Here is a 12,606-nt window from a genome sequence, read left to right on the forward strand (position 1 = left end):
CATTATAACTGTTATGTTATATTTGTCTGACCTACAAGTGCCTCTTTAATGTAAATGTAAGCAAGATGACTGAATGATCAAAAGCAATGTCAAACTGGCCAAAACACTCAATTTCAGTGGGGGTTGAATAATTTTGGACACAACTGTAGATATATTCATATTCATATTTTTTTTCTACTATTTTTTCTTCTAATATATATTTATTTCTTCACTTGGTTATTTTTGGTTATATAATGGTTTGTTTCATGTTGTTCAGTTAACAACACCCCAAAATCGGTCCGCAAAATGCGGTGCGATGTGCAGAATCGGATCGCATCTTTTTTGGTTAAGATGTGGTGCAATTTGAGCCATACAAAATGTTCGGCTCCGATCACACCGCACAAAAGTCGCATGTGATTGGCAGAGTAATGCGGTGCGGTTCCTATGTGAATGACATGTGATGTACCGCACCACATATATGTGATCCCAGCTTAATACCGCTTTTATCCTTGCATTGTGTTCAATGTGCCATTCCCTTTTTCTACACAGGATGGCGACAAAGTCCACAAATGTTACAGATCCAACTTCCAGACAGCAACTTTCTAGATGTCCCTTCACTGCCCAGCGATCCCTCATTTATATTACACAGCCATGCCAACACTGTGCCTGAGCCAGCCGGGTTCACACTGATGCGGTGCCGCATATCGCATGTGATTCGCACAGGAACCGCACCGCATTCCTGTACACATCACATGTGATTCGTGTGCGGTGCGATTGGAGCCGTACATTATGTATGGTTCAAATCGCATCGCACCCACAAAAAAAAAGTGCAGGACCCTCTGCTGTGAAACTGACAGATCGCTCCCTCTGTACAGAGCTCTGTGTTGTTTACCAGCACAGGGCTCTGGGCTGTTATTGGACACAGCGATCAGCAGGTCCCGACCACGAATCATTGGCTGGGACTTGCTGACAGGCTTCCGCTGTGTGCAATCACAGCAGGAGTAAGTGGGCGGGGCCAAAACCCAGCAGTAGGCGGGGACTTACGGGCACATTGGTTTGCCTCCAGCGGCCACCAATCCACAGTACATTCTGAGCGAGCGGTTCTGGGAATTCCTTGGGGGCCCCCCAGGTCACCACAACTAGTGTCCCCATTGGAGGATTCCCCCCCCAGGTCACCACAACTAGTGTCCCCATTGGAGGATTCCCCCCCCCCAGGTCACCACAACTAGTGTCCCCATTGGAGGATTTTCCCCCCAGGTCACCACAACTAGTGTCCCCATTGGAGGATTCCCCCCACCCAGGTCACCACAACTAGTGTCCCCGTTGGAGGATTCCCCCCCCCCCCAGGTCACCACAACTAGTGTCCCCATTGGAGGATTTCCCCCCCAGGTCACCACAACTAGTGTCCCCATTGGAGGATTTCCCCCCCAGGTCACCACAACTAGTGTCCCCATTGGAGGATTTCCCCCCCAGGTCACCACAACTAGTGTCCCCATTGGAGGATCCCCCCCCCCCAAGTCACCACAACTAGTGTCCCCAATGGAGGATTTCCCCTCTGTTACTTTTATGGGGACAACACAAAATTTGGGATTTTCTTTTATTTTTACTTCTTTTACAATAAAAACTCGGGATACACTAGCCTGCACTCTGCGGGTCGGTTGTTGGAATCGATGCGATTCCCGCACCCGTAACCACCCGCAGCCGCAATACGCTTCTCTTGTGAGACGCAGGGGGGCCCCACGCATCGCATCCCGCAGTACAATGGCGGGACGATCGCAGATGCAGGAACAGCATGGAAGACACATGGGGGGGTTTTCTGTGCAGATGAGTTTCAGAAAAGGTTAATGCACCATTTCCTGGCGTGCACCACGGGCACAGCAGCCCATTCGAATGAACGCAAAAGCAGGCCGCATGACCTGCACTAGTGTGAACCGGGCCTAAGGTGTGCGTTTTTCATTGGTTGTGACTCAAAAAAAAGCATCAAAACCACAACGCGTGTGCGTTTTTGACGCATTTTTGCAGCATTTTTAATGCATTTCAAGCCTAGTTCACATTGATGAAGTTTGCATTTTGTCCATTTTGCAGTGCGTTTTGGCATGTACGGTTTTGTTGTATTTTGCATAAAAAAAAAAACATTTTTCCAATTTGTTGCTGGGCAGATTAAAAATGCATAAAAACACAACAAGTGCATTTTTTAAGCGTTTTTGCTGCATTTTCAATGCATTTCTGGCCTTGTTCACACCAATGCAGTTTGTGTTTTGTCCATTTTGCAGCGATTTTTGCATTTTTGCACATGCGTTTTTGATGCTTTTTTTTATGTGTTTTGCTTTTTTGGATTTTTCTGGCCAACTTGTTGCCGGGCAGATTAAAAACACAAAACGCATCAAAGAAGCAACACGTGAGTTTTAAATGCATTTTTTGCTGCATTTTCAATACATTTCAGGCCTGGTTCACACCAATGCAGTCTGCGTTTTGTCAGTTTTGCAGTGCGTTTTGCGTTTTGCGTTTTTCTTGCTTTTTTTATGCATTTTGCGTTTTTCTTGCTTTTTTTATGCGTTTTGCGATTTTTTTTATTTTTTGTTTTTGGACAACTTGTTGCTGGGCACATTAAAAAAGGCAAAACGCATCAATAACATGTCAAACACAACAAAAATGCACTACATGCATTTTCTGCAGCATCTCCATTGAAGTCTTTTGAACCAACAACACAATGTTTTACGTTTATAACAGTCCCCGACCCTTTCCAAAAACGCAGCAGCTCAAAGAAGCACAGATGTGAACGTGTTCCATAGGAAACCATGTTAAATGGACTGTAGTGCGTTTCTGCAAAAAGCCCTGAAATACGCATTGCTGTGGACCCGGCCTCAATGGGGAGGTGCGTTTTTGGTGCATTTTCTTTTTTTTAACTTGCCAAATATGCACCAAAAATGCGGCAAGCAGGATTTATAACACCTCAAGGGAAGCGCAACGGACCCGTGTGAAGACGTACATTGAATATAAAGGGATGCATTTTTCTTGAGCTTTTCTTGTGCCTTTTTTTTTACGCAAAAGCGCTTCAAAAACCGCTCAGCGTGCAAGCAGCCTATTAAAAAGTGATGAAAATAAATTCATATTCATTTACATTCATGATATTAATTCAGTCTTTTGTTGTGATTAGCTGTGATTGGGCAAAGCTGATCACGTGATACAGATGGGCTGTGATTGGCCCTGTCTGTACCATGTGACTGCTTTGATCAATCACAGCTAACAACATAATTGTATACAATGGATGACATGACAGGAAGCCGTCCATTGTATATGATTGACATGTGATCTGCTGTGATTGGCCACAGCAATCACATGACACTGGCAAAGGGCCAGTGTAGTGATATGTCATCGGCTGTGTCCCGTGGACAGTGACAGATCGCGCAGGCGCCTCATTTTGACAGGACATCATATGACACCCAATCACAATGGCGAGTGTCCCGCCCGTCCATCAATCTGCTATAGGCCGGGCAGGAAGGTGTTACCAACTTGCCCTCCAGAGGATTTACCCCCCTTAATGACCACGCCTCTTTTTGCTACTCAGCGCTGCACTAATTCAACTGATAATTGCGCGGTCATGCAATGCTGCACCCAAACGAAATTTACGTCCTTTTTTTCACACAAACAGAGCTTTCTTTCGGTGGTATTTGATCACCTGTGCGCTTTTTATTTTTCGCTCTATAAACAAAAAAAACTGAAAATTTTGAAGAAAAACAATATTTTTTACTTTCGGCTATAAATAATATATAGTAATCTCAAAGTTAGTCATAAATTTAGACCAAAATGTATTCTGCTCCATGTTTTTGGTAAACAAATCCCAATAAGTGTATATTGATTGCTTTGTGTGAAAGTTATAGCGTCTACAAACTATGGTATAGATATTGTAATTTACGCCTTTTTTTTGCTATACAGCGCTGCGCTAGTTTAACGGACAATTGCGCAATGGCCGAGCAGCTGCATCCAAGCCTTACATCCCCAAGTGCAACGCAAAGCATCGGATGCCGTGGTGTATGATGTGTATGCCAATGTAAAACTTACCTCTTACATTGCAGTCTATCTAGGCTCCTTACATACTGTCCATACGTCTTTACAGAAGATAGGTCGGACTCTTAGGGTACTCAAATACAACCAAATTTTACCAAAGACTTTTTTTCTGATAACTTATAGATAACCAAATCAGACACCCTAATTTCTATTTCAAGATAAACCCTGCCTTATCTTTCCATCTCGTACTGTGTCCTAACCAAGGTGCTTATATACTGGTCAGCCACTGAACCATATTTGTGGCTGTTGTCTCTTAGATAATACACTCTAATATTTAATGCAAGATAGATCCTTCCTTGGCTTGTTCTATCTGCCTACTCAAGTGCTGATGCACTATCCACTTTCTGCCAACACATACCTGAAGCCTATTTTTGAACATTTTGGCACTATTTGAGGATGCAGGGATGGTTGAGGTTTCAGGGAACATAGGGTAGTGACTTGTTTTGGGGTACTTTATTTTAACATTTTATACAAATTTTAAGATATTTCCGTGCATGAGGAGACCATAAGGAGAATCTGCATGGCTTTGGTCAGGTGTGTTTTGCTTCTTTTAGGAACCTTGTGCCCCAAAGGGTAAGGGAAGAGGCCCTTTCTCTTTGGTAGAATGACCAGAAATATACCTATTCTAGATCTTAATGGGGATCTTGTCATTTTAACCAGGTGTCGCCTACCCACAGTGCATTTACTTTGGGGGAGGGGTGGCGTGGGTAGCCTGGATCATGTACATGTATACCATCCAGCCTGGGGCACATGACGTGCTGCTCCCACGACTGCTGTGTCCAGTGGACACAGCAGATTGTGGCTTCCAGTACCCAGCCACTATGTGATCACCTGAGCACAATATCAACAAAGCTGTTGATGATTGTTGAATTAATTTAATTCATAACAGCTGTGATTTCTATGGAGTGATGCTGTGATTGGCCCACAGCTATCACATGGCACCTGGGCAAATCACAGCAACCTGTGCCATGTAACAGCTGTGGATCAACCACAGCATATAATAATAACAGCTGCTATAAATGTAACACATGGATGACAGTTCAAAACAATGCCGTTACAGTGCTCATCAATGTAATAGCAACATCAAAATGTTAAAAAAAAAAATCCCTGAACACCCCCCAGAGTAGTACAGTATCACTATGGTAACACTGAACAATTCTGATTAAAGCTTGTAAAAAATAGTAAAACTAGCAAAAAATTTTTTTTTTAAAATGTTAAAAAATTTGAATGAAAAATTATTTACAATTTTTTTCAACATACTGTCACCAGGTAGTATTCCTGATCACCACCACACAAGTCATATAATGCAACTGTACTGCACTGGTGACACATCTAAAAAAAACAAAAAAAATATATTTTATTATCGCCAGCTCCGGCGCCCCCGCCGAATCCGCCGCCATCCAGAGCATCCCCCGGAGGTCTTACCAACACCCAGAAGTGGTGCTGGGCACTTTGTCCCTCCGGCAGAGCTCCAGCGGCTCGCGGCCTACCACGGCCCCTGAAGCCGTGGCCTTTCCTGCCGGCCACGGCAAATCGCGGAGGACAGAGGCCGACCGAGACACCCCGCTCCAGAAGGGACGCAACCCCCATTCCAGAGGGGACGCCACCACCACCCCCGCCCCCGTCGGTACCCTCACCAGCCGCTCCGGAGGCCCTGCCATCGCCCAGGAGGAGTACTGGGTGCCCTGTCCCCTGCGGCCTACAAAGCCACATTACTGCCCGACGCCAGAGAGAGGGGAGCTACCACCACCGCCTCCCCTACCTACAGCCGCCACAGAGAGAGGGGAAGCAGCAACCACCCCCACCGGCACCGAGAGGGTAAGCCGCCACCGGCACTGAGAGGGTAAGCCACCACCGCCATGGCACCAAGAGGATAAGCCTCCGCTACCAGATCTGCTTCCCTGCTCCCCTCCGGGTACCACGTAGCCGTGCCCCTGCCACCGTACAGCCCCAAGCCTCGTCCAATCCGGCAGAGGCAAGCCTGCACGCAGCCTACAGCACCCACCGACGCCGGGCCCTACCGCTCCACATGCACTGGCCCACAACACCCACTGATGCCAGGCTCTACTGCACCTACCAAAGCCTAGCCCACTCCACCTCCAGACGTCGGCCTACACCACCTACAGATGTTGGTCCACACCACCTCCTGACGCCGAGCCTTCAGCACGTCCCAAAGCTGGGCCTTCAGCACCTCCCGACGCCGGGCCTTCAGCACCTCCCGACGCCAGGCCTTCAGCACTCCCTGATGCTGGGCCTTCAGTACCTCCTGACGCTGGGCCTTCAACACCTCCAGTCACCGAGCCGTCAGCATCTCCAGACGCCGTGCCCACCAACACCCCCAGACACCGTGCCCTAGAGCTCCTCCAGTCACTGAGCCACTGTACCCACTGATACCGTGCCACAGCACCCACAGACTGCAACTAGCTAGCTGCTGACCCAGCTGCCCACCGCTCTCACTCTCCTCCTACAGATGGACTCAGATGAACTCCGCCATGGCATGACAGACTCTCCGCATCATCACTCCCTCATGTGAAACCTTTCACCTCCCCCGATTTGACCAGCACTTCGCTCACCCTAACATGTCACCTGTACTCCTCCTCCTCGTATTCCTCTCCTCCATTCCCAAAATCTCCTTCCTCCACCCACCTACTCCCCTAAACATCTCTACATTGCTCCTTCACTTCTTCTCTCTCCCCACTACGGTACTCACTACCTCCTCCTGATACTCCACTCTCCCGCCGACCCACACGCCACCACTAACAGATCCACACGCTCCTGCACTTCCCGTTCCCATGCCACCTTCCTCACCCTTCTCCTAACCACTGGGGACATCTCCCCGAACCCTGACCCCTCACCACCTCACTCCCCCTCTAGGCACCCTCCTGCTCCTGCTCCCACCAGCCGCCGCAACCCCCTCAACCTCATACCTGTCCCCCTCCTCCCCGCATCCATCCCTCCTCTCTCGGTTGCACTCCTGAACGCCCACTCGGTTTGCAACAAGCTCACCGCCATCCATGACCTTTTTATCTCCCACTCTCTCAACCTCCTAGAGGTCACCGAAACCTGGATCCAAGCCACTGACTCCACCTCCCCTGCGGCACTCACCTATGGAGGTCTCGTCTGGACCCATTCACCCAGACCGAGTGGTCGTAAAGGTGGTGGGGTCGGCATGCTCCTGTCACCACTGAGCACCTTCCAGGTCCTCCCTAACCCCCCCTCTCTATCCTTCTCTTCCTTCGAGGCCCACTGCATCCGGCTCTTCTCCCCCACCCCTCTGAGGATTGCAGTAATCTATCGGCCTCCTGGATCCGTATCCCGCTTGCTGGACGACTTTGCCACCTGGGTTCCCTTCTTCCTCTCCTCTGAGCTACCGACCATGATCCTTGGGGACTTCAATATCCCCATCAACGACAACAACCCGGCTACTTCCCAACTCCTCCACCTAACCTCCTCTTTCGTGCTCACACAGTCCTCCACCCACACCGATGGGAACACCCTGGACCTCGTTTTCTCCCACCTCTGTACCCTCCACCACTTCACTAACACCCCCTGCCCTCTCTCTGACCACCACCTCCTCACGTTCTCCGTCTCCCCATCCTCTAACTTCCCCCCCCCAAAGCGTCAAACCATCACCAGCCGTAACCTCTGCAACCTGAACCCGGCCCCCCTCCACTCGGCAGCTGACCGTCTGTTCGACAGTATCCTTCCACTGTCATGCCCTGACCTGGCCACTACTGCATACAACGACTCACTGTCAGCTGCCCTAGACTCCCTGGCACCTCTAACCACACGTAACATCAGACCCCGACCGCTTCAACCATGGCAGAACGACCACACTAAATGTCTCAAACTACGCAGTCGCACGCTGGAGCGATTATGGTGCAAAACCAGGTCCCCTCGAGCATTCTCCCTCTACAAATCCGCCTTCCTCACTTACACCTCCTCCCTCCACGCCGCCAAGCAGGCCTACTTCGTAACCCTTATCAACACCCTCTCCACCTGTCCTCGTCGGCTCTTCTCCACTTTCAACTCCCTGCTCTCTCCCCCCCCCCCACCTCCACTCAGTACCTCACTCACCGCCCACGAGATTGCCAATCATTTCCAAAACAAGATCGACGCAATCCATAAGGACATTGTCAATTCACAATCTACCTCTCCACCTAGCCTCCCCCCCCTCCATCACCCCCTTAACTCTCCCTTCCTCTGACCTCGCAACCGCACTGCCCCCCACCACACCTAACGTCCTGCACACTATAACCTCCCCAGCACTCCGCTCCTTCCGCCCTGCTACCACCGAGGAGGTCACTAAGGTCTTCTCAGAAGCCCGCCTCACCACTTGCCCCCTGGACCCTATCCCCTCTCAACTCCTCCGGTCACCCCCCTCCTCTATCAACCACTCCCTCACCCACATCTTCAATCTCTCCCTCTCTACTGGCGCATTTCCCTCCCCCCAAAGCACGCGCACATCACCCCCATACTCAAAAAACCCTCCCTGGACCCCACCGACCTGAACAACCTTAGACCCATCTCCCTGCTGCCACTCACTTCCAAGCTCCTTGAGCGCTTAGTCTACAATCGCCTAAGCGCCCACCTTACTGACAACAACCTCCTTGATCCACTACAGTCCGGCTTCCATCCCCTACACTCCAACAAAATCGCCCTCCTCAAAATCACTAATGACCTGCTAACCACCAAAGCTAATGGCCACTACTCAGTCCTCCTACTCCTCGACCTCTCCATGGCCTTCAACACAGTCGACCACCCCCTCCTCCTTAATAAACTACACTCCCTTGGCATCAGGGACTCTGCTCTCTCCTGGTTCTCCTCTTACCTATCCCAATGCTCCTTCAGCGTTACCTATAACGCTGCCACCTCCTCCTCGCTCCCCCTCTCTGTTGGGGTCCCCCAAGGCTCTGTCCTCGGACCCCTTCTCATCTCTATCTACACCTCCTCCCTTGGCAAACTGATACACTCCCACGGCTTCAACTATCACCTCTAATGACACACAAATTTACCTCTCCACCCCTCACCTCACCCCCTCAGTCTCCGCCCGCATCACCCACCTCCTAAACAACATATCAGACTGGATGTCGCTCCATTTCCTCAAGTTAAACCTTTCCAAAACCGAGCTCCTAGTTTTCCCCGCAGCCCGCGCCCCCCCCCCCCATCCTCTCCATCACTACCAACAACGCCACCATCAATCCCACCCCGCAAGTCAAAGTCCTAGGTGTCACCCTGGACTCAACCTTTCCTTCCAACCTCATGTCCAATCACTGGCAAATTCATGCAGGCTCCACCTCCCCAACATCTCCAAAATACGTACGTTCCTAACTCCAGACACCACTAAACAACTCGTACACTCCCTTATTATCTCACGCCTGGACTACTGCAACTCCCTCCTCACCGGCCTACCCAGCGCAGGCTATCCCCGCTTCAGTCTATCCTGATCTCAGCGGCTAGACTCATCCACCTCACCAACCGCTCCACTTCTGCCACCCCCCTCTGCCTATCCCTTCACTCGCTTATCGGGATTTATTTTTATTTTACCAAAGACATGTAGCAGAATACATTTTAGCCTAAATTTCTGTACATTTTGATTTTATTGGATATGTTTTATGACAGAAAGTAGAAAATAAATGTTTTTTTTCTGAAAATTTTTGGTCATTTTTTATTTATATAGCAAAAAAATAAAAAATCAAGTTGTCATCAAATATCATCAAACGAAAGCTCTATTCATGTGAAAAAAAAGTCATTTGTGTACACTGTTGCATGACTGACCAATTGCCATTTAAAGCAGTGCAGTGTTTAATAGTTAAAAAATGTCCTGGTCATGAAGGTGGTAGAATCTTTCGGAGGGCAAATGATTAAACAAGCAGTTAGCCGGCTTTTAAAGGATAAGTTCACCTTTGGGAACATGTTACATATTCCACCTGTTTTTAGGGCGGAGCCTGTAACATGTTCCCAATACTGCAGCCACTGCCAGATCCCTCCCCCCCACCCTGTGACTGAAGTAGTGAGAAGTTCTCCATACCAACTGTCAGATTTTGAAATCAGCGCAGCCGTGTGGGGCTTCACCAACACGGCCACGTCATTCATTCACAGAGTTCCGTGAATGAATGAACTACAAGTCCTGACGCCCTTAGCAGCTGCCAGTTTGTAGTTTTCAATGAACTACCACGTTGCTGTGGAGCACCATGGTAGGTGATTGATGTTTCCTGTCTGTATATCTGCTACATCCCGTACATCCCATACAGGCAAGCAGATATACTGACAGGTCTGCAGGAGACCTGCATGGCACCAGCGATAAGCTTTACAGGCTTCTGCAACCAAAAATAATAAGTGCACATTATTTTACATGCAAAAAATTGTGCAATTATTATTTTTTGTTAAAAAGAGAACTTATCCTTTAACAAGCTTCAAGTAGTGCTGATGAATAATCAAGTCTGCTAGCAGCTTGCCTAAAGTGATCATCCAAAATTTGTGTTTAAGTTCCCCTAACTGGAGCTGCATAGAGCTGGCAAAACTGCTTTGAGCTTTCTAAAAGTGTTACAAACCTGTTGCATCATCTTGTCGTACAAACTGCTGCAATACAAAGAACAAAGGTATACCGCTCAGGCAAACAATGCAGATCAATCCACAACAGGTGCCGGATCTGGCTCACCACCACACACGATGCAATAGGAAGAAGGGTCAGCCGCACACCGGAGGAGAGATGAATACAGATGAATACAGGACCTGTTAATGCGTTTCACATGATCTTGTGCTTAATTACAACCCCTTTTATGATTAAGCACAAGATCGTGGTCCTGTATTCATGTCCTGGTGTTTTGTGTGTCCTATGGATTAATAAATACACACTATATTCATCTCTCCTCCGTGGTGCGGCTGACCCTTCTTCCTATTGCTGCAATACAAGCTAAGGCAGTGTGTACAAGGTCTAAATGTCCTGCATTTACCAAAAAAAAAAAATCATTTTTTATCACTGGTCACACCACTGCGATTTGTGTGCAATTTCAGCAGGATTTCAGGTGCGATTTCTGAAGACTGTATTGCTACTTGTGAAGATTTTCAATGATTTCTTGCAATTTATATATTTTATGTGTGTGAAATTGCAACAAAACTGCAGAAAAAGTCATGCAAGAACTACTTTAGAAATCGTGCTGCAGCAATTTGCATATCTTAAGACACCGACATTCACATTCATTAGATGCAGGGGCAAACTGACCATTTGGCACTGCCCGAGGGCCCAGGGTCAGTAGGGGGCCCCATGAGATGCCCCTGGTACCTTTTTCATAGGCTTTTTTGAGTTTGGGCAAGGACACAGGGGTCCCATGATCCCCTATTGCCCGGAGCCCCATGAGTTGTCAGTCCGCCTCTAATTAGATGTGATTTAATTTCTCAAATCAAACCTGAAATCACACGGATACGGCCGGGCACTTAGCCCCCCAGTCGCATCGGGTGCGATTTGGCATGTGATTTGCATGCCAGGAGACTTGCAAATCACATGCCAAGTCTCATCCTATTGTCCACAATTACAACGGTCAAATCGGTGCGGTTCCGATTTGGTCGGATCCGCACCGATTTCTAAAGTGGAACATGCACTACGTTTCCTGCGATTTGCATAGACATTTGTGTCAGATGTCTTACAAATCGCACTTGAAATCGGCGAGCCCCTCAGACTTTGAAATTGTATGACTTCACCGTAAGTCGCACGATTTCGAAGTCAGGTTTGATGTGACCGGGGGCCTAGACTTGTTAGATAATGAGTTTATGTGAAATCTCCATTAAACACTGTAAATAATATTGTATTATGAATATATTTCAGGTAGAGCTGTATCAGTGTGGATGTGCAATATGTCTTCCCATAAATTCCTCTTCTATAGATAACATAGTTGCCAAAGGGAATATTCTATGAATTACACCTCTTTACTGTATAACAGAAGTCTTTGCTGAGAATCCTCTTTCAGACAGTTGGGTGTCAGAGTTAGTTTATCTAACAATGGGACAGACCTGTTGGCTTCCCAAATATGCACTTCAAAGGATAACTCATTTAGATATGCAGTGAAGGTGGCCAGCCATTCATGAATACTTAGTTTCCCAGGAAAATGTCATGAACTCACTTGCTTAAATTCCATAAAGGGTGTGCCAAGATTTGCCTTAAAGGGGGCTGGTGTATGCTAAATACAGGGGATTTGAAGTTGGCCAATTATGAAAGGGAATAGACTGGCCAACCAATCAGAGCTACTCCATGAAATTTAATGGAGGAGGGGACACTAGAGAGAGAGAGGCTCTCTTTGGAACACCAGGGAAGGGAATGGAACGTGTATGTCCAGTTCCATGGTACTTATGGAATATATCCCTTGCACTTATATCTAAATGTTTGTCTTATGTCTTTTCTGTCTCATTGTTTGTGTTTTGTAATATGTTTGAGCTTTCTTAATAATGTTTCTTTTATGTAACTGGATAGATTGTTTGTGTTAGTTTAGACTTCCATCCTATTCACAAATACATTTTGGTTGTTGTGTTAAACTTTTCACTTCTGGGTAAGAACTCCTCATT

The sequence above is a fragment of the Staurois parvus genome, unplaced genomic scaffold (genome assembly GCF_062004578.1).
Source record: "Staurois parvus isolate SC_StPar_1 unplaced genomic scaffold, SC_StPar_1.0 ptg002668l, whole genome shotgun sequence".
Classification (NCBI taxonomy): domain Eukaryota; kingdom Metazoa; phylum Chordata; class Amphibia; order Anura; family Ranidae; genus Staurois; species Staurois parvus.